This window comes from Protopterus annectens, chromosome 2.part1 (assembly GCF_019279795.1).
Source record: "Protopterus annectens isolate FY-2018-M chromosome 2.part1, PAN1.0, whole genome shotgun sequence".
Classification (NCBI taxonomy): Eukaryota; Metazoa; Chordata; order Ceratodontiformes; family Protopteridae; genus Protopterus; species Protopterus annectens.
This window is the reverse complement of record NC_056729.1, coordinates 660648738-660669774: the sequence shown is the minus strand read 5'-3', so window position 1 is coordinate 660669774 and position 21037 is coordinate 660648738. Positions and strand designations below refer to the sequence as shown.

General features: G+C 43.7%; 1 protein-coding gene across 2 annotated transcripts in view; it reads right to left on the bottom strand.

Annotated features, from left to right (window-relative positions):
• LOC122794188 overlaps positions 1-21037 on the bottom strand; it is a 125595-nt gene that overhangs the window by 4636 nt on the left and 99922 nt on the right. The window lies entirely within an intron of this gene.

The window sequence follows — 21037 nt, the reverse complement described above, 5'->3', positions numbered from 1 at the left end:
TATTTCTACTGATTTATGCCGGCTATAACATTCATTTGTGAGGAAGCTGGATGTGCCTTTAATTTTTCAGTAATGAGCCCTTCAATTCATGGTGCAGAATGTGTCTATGTGTAGGTGTGTATACATGTAATATGTACGTACATATGTACCTGCATACAAGTGCATGAGCAGATACACACACACACATACCCATGCACACACAAACACAGGCATGCACAATCCATTTTGTGAAAAATATATAGTCTGGTAAACACATTAGAAGTATAGCTCTACCAGCTTTTAAAAACTAGCTTTGTGATTTGGTTTTTCCCTCTCTTTGAATCACCTTTATTGTATTTCATTTATTTAGCAAGTAGGTGAAATGCATCACCGATGCCCCTTTCAGACAAAAAAAAACTAGATAAGGATACAATGATATACAAGCAGCTAAAAAGACAGTGTGCAATGGGCAGTATAAGGAAATGCTTGACATAATTCCAGACAAATACAGAGCATGCTCAAAAGCTCAAATGAGTGCTGTCTCTTAGAGAATAAATTAAAGAAGAAAAAAAGTTGGCCACTTAAGTAACAAATCCAGTACACATAAATTTACTTCGCTGCTGGAGATACAGTTTAGGCCACTTGGTGAAGGAAACAATGGCTCGAAGCTGACAAATAGTGCTAGGGAATGAGTTCCAAGCCTAGCACCCATCATAGACAAACTGGAATGACAAATGTTACAGAGTTGTGTCTGAAGATCTGAGAAATCTGCAGTAGTATTTAACATAGATGAGTCGGTATGTATCCGTGCGAGAAGAGGACCCTACACAGTACTATACCAACAAGTTTGAGTTAGTCTTTGCAAATGCAAATTCTACCCAACTCTCATCCCTTCACCCCCCATTCTCTGCAACCCTTATGTTTCACTATTAGTCCACTCTCTTACCTCCCCATATTTAACTTCCTTCCTATCCTTCCCTTACTCTGCCACTACTCTTCCTTTATTTCTCTTTCTCCCCCCCTTAACTTCCTACTTTTTAATGCCACTTATGTACCTCCTTACATGCCACCTGTGTCAACTCTCCACATAGTGTTTTTTTTTTTTTTATTTCATATTTTTCTACTTTACTTTACTGTTAATTATTGTGAAGCTTTTCTCCCCAGGCCTCTGCTGAAAACGGGCTGCCAACCGAGTCGGACTATCCCAGTAAACAAATGTTAAATAAAAAAATATATTTCTTCACTCTATGGTTAGCAGACTGTTTTTTAATGTGTACGGCATCTCTGATTTTGTTACGGAGCCATACATATGACCAGAAGTCATATACACTCATTTACAGCTATGCTTGCTGATTGATATACTTTGTACTGATTCTGAGATTCTGCTCTGTATTTTGTGTTATTTGGTTACCTACTATACACTTAGATTTACAGAGCTATAGATTCACTATTTAGTGCACTTACTGTCTTTCATGTACTTGTAGTTTTCTGGTATGACCTGTCATGTATTTGCCATTTTTTTTTTTACCTTAGGTTACACTTGCCATGTAAACTGTTCTGTGTGGAGCTTTTCTCCTGGGCCTCCACTGAAAAAGGGCTCATCCTCAGTCAGACATAACCAGTTAACAAATATCAAAATAAATAAAATGTGAAGAGAGCTTGCCTGCTTTATTTGAGGGAGCTTCCTGCCTGCTCCAACAATAAAATACCAGATGCGATTGTGCTCAGTTTGGAATTTTTTCCTCTCCCCATGTTACTTCATCCTTTCCAGCTAGCTTACTGTCCCCATCCAACTCCAGGTCTACCTGCTCCTCCTTTATCCCCTCTGGACATTTTCTCAGAGCAAGCTGGAGCCAGAGTGGGTCTTACGGGCATTCTGGGGGGTAGTATGGGCAACGTCTTCTACTACTGAGGGGGGTTATGAGGAAGGGTTACATTATAATCTACCCTTGTTTACCCCATTTGTTAATAACACCTGAGAGATGCTCCACTCTGTGAACTATGTCACCCCATAGGGAGAGACTTCGAAGGACACCCTTCCCCCGGGATCATCACGCCCATCCCTCCTTGTCACTACCTCAGGCACTTGAGTCACTAATCAAACCTGTGTCCTCAGTTAAGGCTTTATCCTTCTGTATTACAACACTGGCTTCATTGTTTGCAATTTTAACAAGTTTCTGGGACAGGTGGCATCAGTGCTAGGAATGGGGTACTCTAGAATGGACGATATAAGCAAACATCCCTTGTTTTTTATTAGGTTGGAAATGTTGCATTTCCAAGCACCGATATAATTTTTTTCTGAATTCCTGGGTGTGAATTGAAAGTGATGGGTCTAGAGAGACCCTAAAGTATTATAAGAACTCTACAGTTTTCAAGGGGCCACTGTCAGGGCTAGTAAGGTACCACATATCATGGCGTATGCTAATGCATTTATTATTATTGACAAAGTTAATTTTCTTTTCAGCATGTACTGCATGGATTAGCTGCTGTCTAACCTAACTTTAGAATATCTCTCTTAAGACTTCACCCATAAATCATCACAGTCTGCTTTAGTAGATTCCACTCAAGTGTTTGGCAGTTCTCTGTACAGATTACAGGCACCTTGAGATGACATTTTTCCTGTAAAAGCACCCCTGAAATTTCACCAACAACTAATTGCTCAGAGGGCAACTAACTTGCAGTGACAAGTACTGCCCCCAGATTTGCAAATCAGATACTCCTGACAATATTTTATATTCTCACCACAACTGTCTAATCAATAAAAATGGGCCTGTTGCCATGGATATGAACTTTTCCACTATCTCCATTACCAGCTTGGTGGCTATGGGCATTCTGAAGCAATGGAGAAATTGCCTCATGCTTCCCGACTACCAGAAAATTCTCAAGAAAACTGATAAGGTAAGTGAAAGATATATTTACACAATGGCAATGGAGACAAAGCTCTCACATAAAAGCACTCCTAATGTCAATTAGGTTGTCATTAGTACACACGCTGCATCCATCACGCACAGTACAAAGCAGACACACAGACCCACACATGCTGAGGCACTTAAATGTAAACATCCTAAACCCCAAAGACCTCCTTGATGAATACACATAGCAAATAATGTCAGCAACCCCAAATGCATTCTGTCAAATCAACACCCACATCTCACAGAGCCTCTACTTCTAAGACCATAGGTAAGCCACCACACAGTCCAACATTCTGGTCACTGGAGACTCCACTGTGAAACATACTGATGCCCTTCTCACTAGGCTAAGTAAGGGAGAAAAAGTCATGATTTGCTACTTATTAGGGGAGAGGATCCACCACATTTTGGACACACTCATGTAACTGGACCACAAGTACCAGTATGACTCAGTCAATGTGGGTCCAAACAATCTGAAATGTACCTCCCTGCACTATACGAAGATCATGGATTTCTTGATATGTATGACCCACATTGACTAAGTCATACTGGTACTTATGGTCCAGTATGACCCACATTGACCGAGTCATACTGGTACTTGTGGTCCAGTATTACCCACATTGACAGAGTCATACTGGTACTTGTGGTGCAGTATGACCCACACTGACTTGAGTCATACTGGACCACAAGTACCAGTATGACTCAGTCAATGTGGGTCCAAACAATCTGAAATGTACCTCCCTGCACTATATGAAGAGAGACATCATGGAGTTTTTGATATGTGTTTCCCAGGCTGGTATGAGCCTAGCACTGAGCAGCATTTTACCTTCTCCAAGGATGATATCACAATATAGACAGAAGGTAACTGGCTTTAATAAGTGACAGTTTCTGGTGTCACTCTAAGGGGGTGCAATATGTGTCAGCATGGGAGGAGAAGGTCAACAGACCACGCTGCTTTGCCACAGATGGTCTGCACTCCTCCTCTCCAGGCTTTTGAATATTAGCTAAAACACTCCCCATAATGCCTTTCTTAGGCAATGCAAAACTGAAAGTACTTCCAGCATAACAAATCAAAACCAAGAAAATCTAAAGGTATTACTGCTAAATTCTAGGAGTCTAAACAAGAAACTCCACTCCTTAAAGGCTGTCTTTACCATACAGAATGTTGACATCTGTGCTGTCACAGACACAGCTGCGGAGAGAACACCAGCAGTGGAAGGCTATAATGCCTTCTTTACATTTCAACCAGCTACTATACACACATGGACTAAAGGTAGAGGTGTCTTGAGTTTAGTCAAAAAGAAAAAAAAAAAAAAAAAAAAAATATATATATATATATATATATATATATATATATATATATATATATATACACACATATACCTCAAGGCTAGTCAAACAAGGCAACGCACTTCAGCTTTTCCAAATCCAAATCACCATAGGTAAAATCCCATACCACTTCCTTTCCTTTCAAGCTATAGGTCCCCCTCTATGACCTAGGAAAACTATGCATCTATTTAAATCATCATCGAACCCAATACCATATTCACAGACAACTTTAATTACCCCACTATTCATACGGAAAGAGGCATGCAAAGAGATTCCTGCATTTTGTACACACAAACACCCTGGACCATAATGTCATTATGCCTACAAGGGCCACAAACATACTGGATCTGATCCTCACTAAGACTGGAGGGTGCTGCACACCCCTAGTATAAATGTACTCTCTGGTAAGGTAAGACCACAAAACAGTCTCCTTTGAAGTAAAAACAAAACCTGGAACCCCCAGCTGAAAGTGGAATGTTCAGGAACTAATATCAGGCTAACTTCTTACTACTAAGTGATAACCTGGAAAAATGTCAAGCCTCCATAAACCCTGAGAACACTGCTGCCTATGCAGAACTGACAACGGATACCCTATACAAGTATGTTAATAGCTGCACAGAGGCAGCTGTACACAACATTAATAGCTGCACAGAGGCAGCTGTACACAACAGGAATAAGTACAGAACTAAAAAAGCAAGCCACCCTGGTGGACTCAACAACATCAAAATGGTCAATAGCAGAAGGAAGAAAATCACGGCAAAAATTAGGAGGTTTAGCACTTTCAAACTAAAGAAACTCAGAGAAAAAATGGTCTATCAAAGCAAAACTTGAGTTAAATTTGGTTCTCCTAGGCCAAGGACAGTCAATTCTTTAGCTATGTCTGCACCTAAAACACAATTGTGTGCACAGCTCATTGCTAATTGAACTGAACCTTTCTGTGTATGATTTAAGTTTATCAGATGAGGAACTGAAAGCACAACAGCAAACTCAAAACTTTTTCAGGATGACATAAGAATGTCATTTGGTCTTGATAAATTTGCAAAAGCAACCTTTAAATCAGGAAAACTAGAGCACCAAGAAAACAGTTTGGGACAAGAATGTGATATAAAAGAACTTGAGCAAGGAGGAGTGTATAAATACTTGGGAATTGATGAAGGATTAACAATAAAACATGAACAAATGCAAACAAAACTTAGTAAGGAATACTTTTGAAGACTTAAATTAATACTGAAAACAGTGTTGTCATCTAGGAACAAAAGTCCAAGCTATAAACCAGTTTGCTCTTCCTGTCCTAACTTACAGTTTGGAGTGACTGACTGACCTTAAAAGGTGTTGGATATGTTGGGCAGGAAAAAAAGAAGGATGCTTCATGCTCAAATGATTTATAAAAATCACTGCACACCAAGACTATATATTCCCTGTTCTGAAGGAGGTACAGCCCTTCTCAAAACTGATTACATGTACAGATCTGCAATCGTGGCACTGCATACATATATCTGCCGACCTCACAAGACCCAAATGTTGTGAAAGTTTTGAAACAGGAGGAGAATAAATCTAAGAGGACTTCCCTGCTTAGTTTAGCAGAAGCATATCAGCATCAAATGGGAATGGAAATCAAACCAGAAGTAGACAAAAATCAGGCAGCAACTGAATGTGGGAAAAAACAAAAAAAAGAATATAAGGTGAAGGATCAGATGAGAAGGCAAGAAATGTGGAAAATGCATAAATACAGCTGCAAGTAAAGAAAACTCTTGGAATAACATCATGTTGATCAGGATTGAATGCAGAAATGGTTAAGGAGAGATGAACTAACACTTCAAAAAACAGATACGAGAAATCCAAATATAGTAGTCTGTGAAAAGAAGAAAAAAGTAGCATTGACCATTGAAACTGCTACAAAACAGTGACTCCAGTATCTTATGTACAAAGAGACAAAGTCATAAAATACCAGGATTTGCTGGCAGAAATGAGGGCAATATGGATACCTAGATAGTTCCAGTAGTAGTAGAAGCAATGGGTCTTATAAAAAGGAATTTGCAATCGTATGTTACTGATGCATGTAACCCTGTGCAAATTGCAGGAGTCATTACTGGGCACATTGCAAGTGCTGCAAAGATCACTTCTGGCTAACATCAAAGACTGAAACAATACTAATTTTATGAACTTTAACCATACTTTGACTTAGGAATGGGGTCCATTCCTGTCATGGTATTAGAAACCCAAAGACTTGGAGCTTTTCTAAGCTAGTATAGTCCAGTTTTCAGGTTAGTGCTGAATTCAGGGCTGTGTTACAAGTTTCTGTGTTTGCCCACACCTTACTTGGATAGAAGAAAGTTTCTCTGTTCACTGTGAGAGAGGGAGCTTTGAGCAGCCTATATGTCCCTGGAGGAGTGGTTTCAGCCCTAAAATTAGTAGTTTATTGGCCATTTTGGGCTAATTTCCTCTCTTTAATTTCCCTGTTATAAAACCCGCATTTGCGCAGTTTTGCGTGCCAGGCAGCGCCAGTTAGCTAGGGTATAACTTTTCCTGGCTCCACAAAGTCAACTCTTCAATTTTTCCCTTGGAACTAGACAAACTTTCAACTTAAGCACTCAAACCATTCACTTCTCATCCCAGCACTTGCTCAAAATTCATAGCAAGCACTAACAGACCTTAGCACTAGACCCCCTATACTGCAGAGAAGGACAAGGTTCTCTATTCGACCTTACTAGCCAATCAGTAAAACAGTTCACTGTACCTATCCAGGCATGTCCAAAGGACAGTTTCAGGTGTACTCTCCGGTCCAACTGGTGAATCTGGGCATTTTGAGGCAATATTACAATTGCCTCATGTACACAGACAACCCTCTCCTCCTTCCACCAAACACTAATACATGCGAGAGACGCAATTATACAGCCAAACTAGAGGCTAAGCTCTCTCAACCCAAGACTGGACCAGGCAGTCAAGAGGAGAAGGGAATTACTTGCATCACACCACCAGTCTCGCATAGACCTATGAAACTAGCACTGGCAAAAAACACACATAAATACACTAAAACATATTCGGAGGCTCTAAATAAAAAACTACAAAAGCAACAGAGACATCCAAAGCAGACATCCAAGCAACATCCACCCCCCAACACAAACCATGAAGCACATACTTCACAAAACCAGTGTGCCATGCAATCACAGCCCTTAAGGCAAAATAGCATACTCAACACACTAGTAATAGGTGACTCTAGTCAGGCACACTGACGTCCCACTCACTAGGCTGAACAAGGAGAAGGTTACTGTTTGCTGCCTGTCGGGTGCCAGGATCCGTCACATAATACAAGCACTCAGGTCACTCCAGAACAAGTACAAATATGACTCTGTCATTGCCCATGCTGGTGTGAATGACCTGAGCCATACCTCCCTGGACTACATGAAAAGAGACATGGAGGACCTCTCTGATCAGGTAGCCCAGGCCGGTATGACCCTGACCGTGAGTAGCATCCTGCCCTCACCAAGAATGATACCATGGTATAGAGAAAGAATTATCAATTTCAACAACTGGCTAAGCTTCTGGTATCATTCAAAGGGGATCCAGTGTCTGTCAGCCTGGGATGACATGCTCAACAAGCCACACTGCTTCGCTAGAGATGGCTTGCACCTTCGCTAGAGACGGCTTGCACCGGTCACCTTTAGGCTTTCGAATACTGGCCAAGGCTCTTGCCACCTCCATAGTGCCTTTTTAGGCAAGGCTGAAAAGACAAACCCACCATCATAAATAGCGCAAGTAACAAAAAAACTGAGGGTAATGCTACTCAATGCTAGAAGTCTAAACCTCAAAATGCATGCACTCGAGGCACTCCTCAGTATGGAGAAAATCGATATATGTGCAGTAACAGAAACCTGGTTTAAGGCTCCAGAGAGCACCGCAGCACTACCAGGCTACAACTTATACCATACATTTTGGCCACAAAACCCAGACCGAAATACAAAAGGCGGGGGAGTATCCATAGTCATCAAGGATACCCACACCTCCAGTTTAGTGGCACAGCACGATGCTTCAGAGATCATCCACGTACAACTAACAATGGGCAAAACTGCTATTCAAATTATAGCTTGCTACAGATCACCCACCATGTCCCAGGACCCCCACTCCACATTCCTGGAAACACTGGGAAACATAAAGGTCCTACCAAACACCCTGATAGTGGGTGATTTCAATTACCCAAACATTAACTGGGAGAACTACTCAAGTACAAACTCCCTTGCCCAACAATTCCTAGAATTTGTAAACTCAAACGCCCTGGATCAACTGGTCAACACCCCCACCAGAGGTGACAACATACTGGACCTGGTCATCACAAACATGGGCAACCGGTGTTCCACATCGGACGTCAACCCCTCATTGGTTAGACCTGACCATAAAGTAATCACTCTGGATATCCACATTCTGCCACCACCCCTGGTCAAAGAAACCACTGTGAAAAACTTTTCAAAAGCAAACTTCACTGTACTTAAGACCGAGGTGGGAAGTTTTAAAGCCCCCATGCTAAAGGTAATGCTGTCCAAGCTGCAAAATCCATTACTAATGCACTCTATGGGCACCTACAAGAATGCATGGATCGTGCTATCCCAAACAAAATCAAGACTCACTCCTCCAAGAAAAGGAAACCAGTCTGGTGGACCCCTGCCATAAACAAGCTATACAATAGAAGGAGGAAACTAGCAGAGAAAAGAGTAAAATCCTAAGAAGGGAAGACATCCCTGATCAGTATCAGCAAGAAACTACGTTCCCTCATAAAATCATCCAAGGTGAGCTTCGAAAGAAAAATTGCCATGGACTCCAAAGATAACCACAAGGCATTCTTTAGCTATGTCAAGAATCAAAGTGGCAATTCTCAGATCAGCTTGGAGTGCAGAATGGCACAAAATACAACTGACCGATATAGCCAACATCCTGGCAGACAGGTTCAGTGCAAACTTCACCCCACTCTTACCCCTAAAAGGGCCCATAGCTATACCAGAAGAATGTAGTGCCCCTGAAATCACAGACACTCTGGTTAAAGCAGCCCTCTCTAAAGCCAAAATCACAGCATCAGTGGGACCGGATGGTGTCCCAGGCTGAGTCCTACACGAGCTCAAAGATGAACTAACCCCTCACCTAAACACATTGTTTAAACTCAGCCTCTCCACAGGCTATGTGCTCCACAAAGGTGGACCTACAATGGACCCCGGGAACTATCACCCTATAGGCCTGACTAGCTTGGTCTTCAAAGCTATGGAGCGCATCATCATGGATCTCATTAACAGAGACATTGGGAACCTCCAAACACTGGACCCTACCCAGTTTGGCTTTGTTAAGGGCAAATCATGCCTCCTAAACCTGCTGTACTTTTTTGTGACAGTTACCAAGGCTATAGACAAGGGAAAGGTGGTCCACACAGCCTATCTAGACCTTGCAATGGCCTTCAACACCATTCTTCACTCAAGTATTATAGGCAAGCTCACCAGCTTGAACATATACCCCTACGTCACGAGATGGGTTGCCAACTGGCTCACGGACAGGCCCCATATGGTAAGAGTTGCGGGAGCTAGGTCTGACTCTACACCGGTTACAAGTGGCGCTTCTCCAGGGCTCAGTCCTAGGACCCCTCCTGTTCAGCATACACTTCTCAGAGGTACAGGCAAGCACAGGAGGACTATGGCTGACCAAGTTCGCAGACGACTGCAAACTAGGGGCTATAACTGACTCTTCGGCTGACGCAGACATCCTCCAAAAGGGTCTCACGGAGACAGATACCTGGTGTCAAAACCATGGCCTCAAGCTAAAGGCCAAAAAGTGCATAGTCATCCACTTTGGAAAAAACAAAGTACCCACAAACTATTACATAGGTGGTAGCCCCCTAAATACGGAAGGCATAATAAGGGATATGGGGACCCAAGTAGACAGTAACCTCTCCTTTGATAATCACGTTGCCAAAGTGGTTAGAAAATCCTTCAATCACAAAAAGGTTTGCATCCAGATTGAAAGAGGTCATTGGACCCCTCTACGCATCACTTATCAGACCCATCATAGAGTACAATGCACCAATTTGGGATGTACCTTACAAGACACCTGCAACAACTGGAAAACCACAGAAGTCCCTCACCAAGAGGATCACTGGGCTCAAGCAGATGCCCTATGCAGCTTGACTGAAGAAACTCCAGCTGTACTCGGTTGCATACTGCCTACTCAGAGGTGATCTCTGCCTGACATACAACGCCATGTCCAACCCAGAATTGATGGATATGCTCCACCTAAAGAAAACCATATTCCCTCGAACCATACGCTCCAGGGATCTAAACCTCACCAGAATAATAAATAGGATGTGCTGGAGGGATAGATTCCTGTCCTAGAGACTTCCCATGCTCTGCAACAAGATTCCAATCTACATTAGGCAGAGGTCCTCGCTAACCCTCTTCAAGAGAAACCTTGACGAGCGGATGGGAAACAGAAAGTTTACCCCAGGGATCACTTCAATGGCTCTGCTGGACAGAGGCATAGGGAACTAATCTAAGGGGGCGGCGAAAACCAACACATTCCGGCTAGGCTTATAAATGCCTTCGGGCAGATAGGTTCATAGGTAGGTACTAAGCTATGAACTTAAGAAATTAAAAATGTGTGAAGCCAGAGAAGATAGCAAACCTACTGTCAAACAAATTCATCTCTAACTTTTCCCCTCTCTCCACCTCAACCTCCCTTCAGGAAATACCATCAAAGATAACTGCCCTAAGAACACTGCATTGATGAGCCCAGACAATATCCCTGGAAGCCTTCTAAACAGCATGAAGCACGACTTTTCTGGCCCTTTGGAATTGCTATTTAAATGCAGCCTCCAAACAGGCTTTGTGCTAATGAGTGGAGAACAGCAACAGTCATCCATCTGCATAAAGATCATCTACAGACTCACATGTATCACTAGTCTCATATGCAAAGCCATGGTAAGAATCATCATGGAAATGATCAGTAATGTCACTGGAAAAGTCCCAACACTGGACCTAACCTAATTTGTTTTCATCAAGTTCAGGTCATGCCTACTCATCCTGGTGGACTTCTTTGAGAAGGTCACCAGAGCAACGGATGATAGCAAAATGGTTCACACTGCCTACCTTGACCAGACCAAGGCATTTGACAATAGCCCACTCAGGGAATGTTGACCAACTCAAGGGGTTGGGTATAAATCCTTATGTCATTCCAGTGGATAGCCAGCTGGCTCACAGAAAGGACCCATGAAGTTAGAATTGGGAAGTCCACCTCTAGAAAGAGGCTAGTCACAAGCAGAGTCCCTCAGGGATCGTTCTTGTGACCACTCTCTTTTGGCATTTACTTATATAAAGTCAAGGCCAATCTCAGGGGTCTGTGGTTGACCAAGATGACTGCAAATAAGAAGCAGTCAAAATCCCCCACTATTGTTTTCCAAGAAGGGCTGAAACAGACGAGTCAGAGCCATGGACTAAACCTAAATGCTAAGAAATGCATAATAGTATCCTTTGGGAAGTCATCCACTCCTGGTAATTATCATATTGACAACATACCTCTAAGAGCCAACCTAACAGTCAGGGACTTGAGGGCACACAGACAGTAATCTATCCTTTGACCACCACGTGTCTACAACAATGAGAACATTTATTTTATTTTTATTTTTTTTTTTATTTTACATGTATGACATCTAGGTCTAAGGAAAGTACAGGTGTGTACACTTACCATAAATGTAGATGTTTGAGTGTATTCACTGTTGTAGTCATCACATTTGGGTTATTCCTGCCAGGGTAGCCCTCGGCCGGCCCGAATATCAGAGGATTAGTATTTCTGCATCAGTTGCTGTCACTTCAGGACCGACGTCAGGTCATCAGTAGTATAAAGTAAGGCAGCCGACGTCATTACATCAGTTTTTCTTGCCCTAACCTGTCAGGAGCCCCCAATTAGGAGCCAGGTTCTGGTGGAAGAACCCCACCAGTAAAAAGTAAATATCAATATTCCCCTTGTAAGGAAAGAGAAGAAAGGGGGCTGGAGGGAGGGAAACCAGGAATGCAACAGTGAATACACTCTAACATCTACATTTATGGTAAGTGTACACAACTGTACTATGTTCTTGGTGTTTCACTGTTGCAGTCATCACATTTGGGTTGATTCCCAAAGCTGAGGAAAAGGATGGAGGCAGTCAAGGAAATGGGAGCTGGCTAGGATGCCTGGCAAGACTGCAGAGGCAAACCCTGCCCTAGATTTGGAGAAGATAGGCAGGTGGTAATGTTTGGTGAAGGTGTGAACGGATGTCCAGGTGGCAGCCTCCAAGATGTCCCTGGTGGGTATTTCTCTGAGGAAAGCTGCAGAGGTGGAGGCAGCTGTAGTGAAGTGAGTTCTGACACCCTTGGGGGGAGGCTGTCCGTGTTGTTTGTAGCAGAAATGGATGCAGTGTGCTATCCATTTGGAGATAGTTTGTTTGGAGATGGCTTTGTCCCCTGCCTCTGCAGCAAAGCTAAATAGCAATTGATCAGACTTTCAGAAGTCCATAATCCTATCTAGATAGAATATGAGCTGTCTGTGCACATCCAGAGAGGGCAGGATCCTTTCCCCTCTTGTTCTGTGGGTTAGGGGAAAAGGTGGGCAAATGAATGGATTGGTTGAGAGCCACACTGGACACCACCTTGGGCATAAAGGATGGGTTAGTCCTGAGGGATACCCTGTTATCATGGAAGATGATTATATATATATATATATATATGTATATATATATATATATATATATATATATATATATATATATATATATATATATATATGTGTATATATATATATATAGGGAATATCACAGCAAAGAACAGGAACATCCAGAACTCCACAATGCAGAAGTTAGGAATAAAGAGTTATGTTCTGAAAATATACTCTAGAGCCATCCCAAGGGTTAGGTAACAAACCAGTTTAAAACAACTTTCAAGAGTCTGCAGTACTTGCATAGCCAATACTGTAAATTTTCAAGAGTAGATGTGCAAAATCTTGATATGACATCAAGGAGAACAAAAACAGAGTATTTGTACTTTGGTGAACACCCTGGTAAAAACTGCCACAGTATTATACAAAGTCTGAAATCTGGCCTGAAATAGATTGTGGATATAGTCCATGGTTGGGAGGGTGGCCTAATGGTTAAGGTGTTTGCATTATAAACACAAGGTGCAGGGTTTGAGTCTCACAAAGGATAATTGGCTAGGCTTAAAATGGCTTGCAAGGGCAGTTAGCCTAGTACTACTCTATGAACCTATGAACCTATGATGAAGGGTTCCACAGTCATGAGTGCTTACAGCTCAGGGACCCTTCTGGCTGAAGTGATGGCCAGAAGGAAAGCCGTCTTCCAGGAGAGAAATTTTAGCTCTGCTGAAGAGGCAGGTTCGAAGGGGGGGGGGCTTTTCCAACACAAAGTTAAGGTCCCAAGCTGGGGTTGGTGCTCTTCTGGGTGGCCTCAGTTTGCTAGCCCCTCTTAGGAACTGTTTGATCAGAGGGTGTGAGAAAAGGGGCTGCTCAGTGGGAAAATGAGCAGGGATAGCAGAGGCATGAATTTTAGTACAGAAAAAGGAGAGTCCACAGTGTAGCAGGTCAGTTAAGTAATCCAGGATGGGGGGGGGGGGCTGTGCTGTATTGGCTCCATTAGCCTGGATCCAGGTGCAGAACCTTTTCCATTTCTCAGCATAAGACTTCCTAGTGCTAGGGAGTCTGGTCTCATGCATAATATCTAGAACCTGTTTGCTGAGGCTGGCAGATTGATCGGGGGCTAGGGAATAAGCCAAGTTGCCAAACTGAGTGTCTGCAATTGGGGATGCAGGAATTCCCCTTCCCTCTGCCAACAGGTTTGGAATTGGAGGGAGATGCCAAGGTGGCAGTGGGGACAGACTGTTCAGCAAGGTGTACCAGTGCTGGCGAGGCCAGTCTGGAGCTATAAAATTTGTCCTTGGTTTTTCCTCCTTTATTTTGAGCAGTACCCTGGGGATGAGAGGTAGTGGAGGAAAAGCATAGACTGATAGACTGACCCAGGGGAAGGCCAGGAAATCCACTTTCCAAGCCATGCAGTGATGCTCCCTGGTGCAGAACTTGCTGAGCTGATGGTTGGTGTGGGAGGCAAAAAGGTCGACCTTCGGGGTGCCGCATTTCTGAGTTATTAGGGCAAAGGTTCTTCTGTTGAGCTGCCACTTGTGTGGGTGCAGAAGATTGCTGCTTAAGTGGTCCGCCAGATACTTGAGTGAACCCGGTAGGAATTGTGCTAACAGGCGGAGTTGCATGGCAGAGGCTGTGTGCCAAAGGGTCATGGCCAACCTGCAAAGAGCATAGGACTGAGTCCCTATCTGCTTGTTGATGTACCACATCACAGTTAAGTTGTCTATTTTGATCAGGAGAGCCCTTGGGGAGAGAAGGTGTTTGAAAGCTGGACCCGAAAGCTAGGGTCTGGTGGCTAGTTGAGAGAAGTAGGCTGTCAGGAAGTATTGCTTTTCTGGTGTAAGGAATGCCATCTGAGATGCTGTGTTCAGGCTTGCTCCCAGGAATATAATCCTTTGGTTGGGTACCTGTTTGGATTTCATTTCATTGAGTGTGTACCTAGGAAGGTTAGTAGGGACTTTACAAAGGCCAGGTGTTTGAGCAGCTTTTCCTGGCTGTCTGCCTGAATTAGGCAGTCGTCTAAGTATGGGTAAATCTGGATATTTCTTTGTCTGCAAAAGGCAATGGTGGGAGCCAGAAATTTTGAAAAAACTCTGGGAGCAGTAGATAAGCCGAAGGGAAACAGAGAAAGTACAGTTGTGTACACTTACCATAAATGTAGATGTTCAAGTGTATTCGCTGTTGCAGTCATTACATTTGGGTAATCTGCTTGCAGGTTGCCCTCAGTTGACCTGATTAACAAAGTCTTGGGTCCTGCATCAGTTGCTGTCCCTTCTACCATGATGTCAGGTCTTCAGGGGTATAAAACATGCAGCCGATGCCATTACATCAATTTTTCTTGCCCCAGATGTCAGGTGCCCCCCTAATGGGGAGAAAATAAACATAAAACACATAGGTATACCTCCAAAAAAAAGCAACCACACCAAAAAGGCTTTTAAGCATAGTAAAGGAAAGTACAGGTATAGCCAGAAAAAGTTAGGGGGCTGGAGGGAGGGTAACCAGGACTGCAACAGTGAATACACTTGAACATCTACCTTTATGGTAAGTGTACACAACTGTACTATGTTCTTCGTGTTTTACTGTTGCAGTCATTACATTTGGGTAGATTCCCAACGCTATGGTTGGGAGGAGGCATTTATACAGCATTAGGGCCAGCTATAAGGCCCTGCAAGACAGCAGTGGCAAAGCCAGCTCTGGACTTAGCAAAAATTGGCAAATGATAATGTTTGGTGAAAGTATGTACAGAACTCCAGGTAGCAGCTTCTAGGATGTCTCTGGTAGGAACACCAGAGAAAGGCTGCAGAAGTAGATGCAGCCCTGGTGGAGTGAGATCTGATCCCCTGGGGGATAGGTTTTCCATGGTGCTTATAGCAGAAATGAATGCAATGGCTTATCCATTTAGAAATGGCTTGTTTTGAAATAGCCTTCCCCTCTGCCCCTGCAGCAAATGCTACCAGCAGTTGTTCAGTTTTTCTTCGAGGTTTACTCCTGTCCAAGTAGAATCTAAGTTGTCTGTGCACATCCAAGGAATGTAGAATCTGTTCCCCTTTGTTCTGTGGATTGGGAAAGAAGGTTGGCAAATTAATGGACTGATTAAGAGCCACACTGGATACCACCTTGGGCATGAAGGATGGATTGGTCCTGAGTGACATCCTGTCCACATGAAAGATGATGAAAAGTTCCACTGCCATAAGGGCCTGTAATTCAGATATCCTTCTAGCTGAAGTGATTGCTAAAAGGAAAGCTGTTTTCAAGAAAGAAATTTTAAGTCTGCAGTAGCAGCTGGCTCGAAAGGAGGTAGAGTGAGTTTCTCCAAAACAAAGTTAAGGTCCCAGGCAGGGGTTGGAGCTCTCCTGGGTGGTCTCAAATTTTTGGCCCCTCTGAGGTACTGCTTGAGCACAGGATGAGAGAAGAGGGGAGGTTCTGTGTTACAATGAGCTGAAATGTCTGAGGCATGGATTTTAATGGAGGAAAAAGACAGGCCTTTGTGAAGCATCTCAGTTTAGTATTGCAAAATCTGAGGTAAATTGGGTGCTGCTGTGCTCATCCCTTGAGATTGGTTCCAGGCACAGAATCTTTTCCATTTTTCAGCATAGGATTTTCTAGTACTATGCCTCCTTGCCTCTAAGATGACATCCATCACAGGTTTGCTGAGGGATGATAAGGGTGAGTTTAAGTAATTAGCCAGGCTGCAAGGTTCAATGTTGGAAGCTGAGGGTGCAGAATCTGGTTCTCCTGCCGAGACAGCAGGGAAGGGGTCTCTGAGGCAGGTGCCATGGAGATAACTGTGACACACTGCGCAGGAGGGGGTACCAGTGTTGGCGTGGCCAGTCTGGAGCAATCAGAATCATCCTTGGTTTGTCCCGTTTGACTTTTAGTAAAACTTTGGAGAGCAGAGGCAGGGGGGGGGGGGGGAGGCATAGACCGATCGTTTTTTTCCAGCTGAAGGACAGAGCATCCACTTTCTAGGCTTGTTTGTGGGGAGTCCTTGCCCAAAACTTGTCCAATTGATAATTCCAGGGGGAGGTAAACAGATCTATGTCTGGGCTCCCCAATTCGCTTGTCAACATGTTGAAAATCCTTGGTTCCAGTTCCCACTCATGTGGGTCCATGAGGTTTCTGCTTAGTCCATCTGACAGTGTATTTAATTTTCCTGGCAGGAATTGAGCTTGTAGGTGCACTTGGTAGCTCAAGGCTGTTTTCCACAATGCCATGGCTAGTCTGCAGAGGGGGTAGGAATGCATACCCCCCTGCTTGTTTATGTACCACATAGCCGTGGTGTTGTCCTGGAAGAATGTAGTCCTTGAAGGCTGTCAGAGCATTCTGTACTGCGAACATTTCTTTTTGATTGATATGTAGATGTATGACTTGGGTTCCATTTGCCCTGAATGCACTTCCCTGCCAGGTGAGCCCCCCATGTATAGCCTGATGCATCTGTTAGGGTTTGGGTGACAGGGGGTAGTGTGAAAGGTAGTCCCTTGTTTTGGTGGCAGGCCTCTGCCCACCAGAGGAACTCTAGGTGCAGGAAGGTATGATAGGAATCGTTGTTTCTAGGCTGTGTGAATGTAGACTCCATAGGCTTTTTAGATACCACCATAGTTTCCTCATATGCAGTCTTGCATATGGCATTAGAAGAATACAGAAGGCCATGAACCCCAAGGCTTGCAGTATTTGTTTTGCAGATAGCAGGGTTTTTGTGGCCACTTGTTTGAAATAGGTTATCAAATGAATTTGCTTGTCTGGTGTGAGGTAAGCCATCTGGGAAGCTGTATTCAAGCTTGCTCCCAGGAATGTAATTTGTTGACAGGGTACCAGTTGTGATTTTTTTTTTTGTTTATGGTGTACCCCAGACAAGTTAGAACCCTTTTTACAAACACCAGATAATTCAAAAGTATGCCCTGGCTTTTGCCTGAATTAGACAATCGTCCAGGTATGGGTATATTTGAATACTTCTTTGCCTGCAAAATGCAATAACTGGAGCCAGGCACTTTGTAAATACCCTGGGTGCAGTAGACAAGCCAAAGGGCAGTGCAGAGAACTGATAATGCGTATAGCCTGCTTTGAAGTGTAGGTATCTTCTGCAAGATTCCCTGATTGGGATGTTCAGGTATGCTTCTTTTAAATCTAGTGTTGCCAACCAGATGTCTTTGCCTAGCACAGGAAGTAATTGGTGAAGAGTCAGTATCTTGAATTTTGGAATCTCCAGAAAGGTGCTTAGAGTAGACAGGTCCAGGATTGGACACCATGATTTGTCACCTTGTCCCTTTTCCTCTTCTGGTACCAGTTGAATAGCCCCCGGTACCAGTTGAATAGCCCCCATGCTTAAGAGAGAAAGTACTTGTTTTTGAGCCTCTGCCCACTGATTTGGGGGCAGGTCAGGCCACCCATTTGGTGTTGGCAATGTGTGGAAATGAAATCTGTATCCCTGGGACACTATATTTAAAACCCATTTGTCCTGAGTTATGGGTTCCCAGTTCTTTGCATGAAGAGCAATCTTTCCCCCCAAAGGTGCAGTCAGAAGATAAGTGCTTGGAAATTATAAACGGAAGTCATTGAGACCGTTTACCATAGGGGAGTGTCTTGTTATTCCCAGATTTGGAAGTGGAGGTCCCCCACTGCTTAGTTCTGAGAGTCCCCTGGGACTGAAACCTGAGGTTTTTGCTGTGTCTGTGTTTGGCTTGAGAAGATCCGGAAAGGACCAATTCTTAGTAGGCCAGTGCCTACTAAATCTAGGAGGCTGCACTTGTAAAAAAATCTTTAACAGTTTGCATAGATTTAGCTTTATCTTCCATCCTTTTAAGAACTTCTTCAGCCTTGTGGCCAAACAGGCGGTCCTGATTGAAAGGAGCATCCAACAATTTAGCTTTAACAAGATCAGGCAAAGATTGTTCCTTAAGCCAAGCATGCCTTCTAAGTACAGACCCAGTAGCAGCAGCCCTGCAAGAGGCCTCTAAAGAATCAAAACCACATTGCAAAGTATGTTTTCCTTGTTCAGCAGAATGCATTAAGTCCTGTTAATCTTTATTTTCCACACAGTGAGGAATCAAAATAATTTTCTGTTGAAGTAGTCCAAGGACATGTTGCTGATATTTTAACATATGAAATTGGCAGTTTAAAGCTCTGATTGCCAAGGTTGCTGAAGTATAAACCTTATTACCTCATCTATCCAGCGCCCTGGAGTCTCTATCAGAAGGGGTAGGATTTTTAGCAGTAGAAGCCTTAATACCCTTGGGCCCCTGAGAAATAGTCTCTGGATCTGCAACAGGATTTTTGAAAAGGAACTTGTGGGACTCAGGAACACTGTAGTATCTGTCAGGTTTACTAGGAGCAGGAGGCAGGGAATCAGAGGCCAAACTAGATTCTGAGAAAACATCATCAACAATGTCTAGTACAGGAGGTATAGCCAAAGGCCTATGCTGAGGTAGAAGAAGGAAATCCCTAAGCCTCTTTTTTGAATCAGAAAATTCCTGGCTTTCCCAGTGAAAATGCTCTCGTAAAGTATGTAAGGTTTCCCCAAAAGAAAAATCCTCAGGAGGGGAAGCAGAGGGAATATAATCCTCTGCATCAGAATCCTCATAAATAGGTACGGACAAATCCAGGTCATCAGAAGAGTCAGAAGAAACAGAATCCTAATCAGAAGATTCATAATCAAGCTCAGCCCTAGGCCTCTTGGGGGGGGGGGGGTTGACTACCCCTGATTAGAGTTATTAGATCTTCAGCCATTTTTAGCATTTGTTTTTTAGATATAGGGGCCTGAGCATGTGGCCTGGGCATCATTTTTTTAGACAGGGATCGAGATTTAGGCCTTAGTAATGATGGCGGCATTGATTTAATATGCAAGTCAGTAGGCCTGAATACACCCCCAGAAGCTGGTGCCTGCACAGCGGCTCCGGACCCATCCAAGGTAGACACATTCGCAGGTTCCATAGTTGAAGTATCTCGCGGCATACCGGACTCTGAATGGGTCTCAGTAGAGGCCTGTGAATCAGAAGTAGCGGGTATCAGGGGCTGCGAAAGCACCTCACCGAGTACCGGCAAACTGGCGACTGGCTTAGGTGAAGCATCGTCTGCAGTTTTGGACCTCGGCAGCCTGTCTCTGTCTTTATCTTTGTGTTTTTTCAGAATCCCGGTAGTTGGATGGCTAACCGATGACTTTTCTGGATAATTAAACAGAGAACCGAAATAATGAGAGGCAAAAATATACCGACGACGGATAGTGCGCTAATTAAATAAAGCACAACACCGACAGCAATGTACGTCGTGGTCAGGGCCTAGGCAAGGAATACAATACAAATAAAAATCCTTGAGGTATTTGCTTTCCACAAGTAATGCAATTATTAACTTTTACTGACACTGGTAAGGAGCAAGAAAAAGTTTCCCCAATGGGGTACTTCGCTTTAAGTTGAAGACTTCGGTTCTGAAACTCGAAAACAAAAATTTCAGGAGTCAGCCGACCGGCACTTGCGAACTGCTTCTGCTTTGGGCACCACATGGCAAGAAAGACTGATGTAATGGCGTCGGCTGCATGTTTTATACCCCTGATGACCTGACATCATGGAAGAAGGGACAGCAACTGACGCAGGACCCAAGACTTTGTTAATCAGGCTGACTGAGGGCAACCTGCAAGCTGATTACCCAAATGTAATGACTGCAACAGTCAAACATGAAGAACATCTTAAAGTGCTGGGATCCTGCCCTGATATTTCCTGTATGATTCCCCAATAGGAATGTGGAGGTAGGCCTCCTTTAGGTCTAGGGTGGATAACCAAGCATCCTTGGAGAGCATGGGTTGCAGCTGCTGGAGGGTGAGCATTTTGAATTTTGGGATCACCAGGAAGGTGTGTAGAATGGACAGATCGAGGATGGGGCATCAGGTGCCCTCTTTCCTGGGTACCAGAAAATGTCTGGAGTAGAAACCTTAGCCTTTCTGCTCTGCAGCAATGTTCTCTACTGCCCTCATGGAAAGCAGTGAAAGGGCTTGCTTTTGCACCTCTGCCCACTGGTTTTGAGGTAGAGCTGGGAACCCTTTTGGAGTTGGAAGGGTGTAGAAAGAAAATTTGTATCCCTGGGCACTATGTTGAGAACCCAGTGGTCGTTGGTAATGGTGGCCCACGTGTTTGCATGAAAGGAGAGTTTTCCTCCTAGGGATAAGTGGAGGTGGGCAGAGG